The sequence below is a fragment of the Galeopterus variegatus genome, unplaced genomic scaffold, assembly GCF_000696425.1.
Source record: "Galeopterus variegatus unplaced genomic scaffold, G_variegatus-3.0.2 Scaffold4339, whole genome shotgun sequence".
Classification (NCBI taxonomy): Eukaryota; Metazoa; Chordata; class Mammalia; order Dermoptera; family Cynocephalidae; genus Galeopterus; species Galeopterus variegatus.
Window position 1 is genome coordinate 181,374 of NW_007730450.1, and position 883 is coordinate 182,256.

Consider the following 883-nt stretch of genomic DNA (forward strand, 5'->3'; position numbering starts at 1 on the left):
TTGGAAAGTGATTGACGGACAAATTAGTGGTGAGACAAACACATACAGAAATAAAATATAAGTGCTGCACTTGCCCCACCACCATATTTTTCTTCTTCCTTTTACTCATTGTGAAGAACTAGCTTGGTCCACAACTGACAGAGACATCCATAGGATCCCCAAAATCTACTTTAGTATATTGTGTTAAAGTGTGAGGCATGAGTGGGAAGCACACAGTCTGGGAATTAGATGACTTGGTATCTAGTCCCAGCTCTTATACAGTGTTTATGATTTTATCATTTACCTAGAACTCTGCAGTTTACAAACTACTTTCAAGTAAACTGTTCTATTAACCTTCATAACAACTCTGTGAGATTCTTTGTACTATCACCCCCATTTTATTTATTTATTTGTTTGTTTGCTTATTTATTTTTTATTTTAACTTCTCAATACACTCTGCTATAAAAAAGAATGAAATATCATCCCCATTTTAAAGATAAGAGATCTCATTCAAGAAAGATTAAATTATATACCCAAGGTGAGAAGAGTTTATTGTTGAAATTGCAAGAGAAATAACATAAACCTAGGTTCGTAGACATCAAGTCCAAGGCTTGACTTAAGATGCGGTTGACTAGCAGACCATGCCTTTTACAAATAGCACTAAAGGTAACATAATGTAACATTAAAATGTAATAGAGTGAATATGTAAAATATTGATACAGATAAAAATAAGGTACAGACATGGATCAAAGTACAATCCAATATAAATATGTCAGACAAGACAGAGGATAAGACACTGAAAGCAGAAGTCCTGAACATTTATTTTTACAAATATCAATTCCTGAGTAAAGAAAAGTTCTTGATTAAAAACAGAAGTCTGCTTGCTTTATTTTCGCGCATTCTG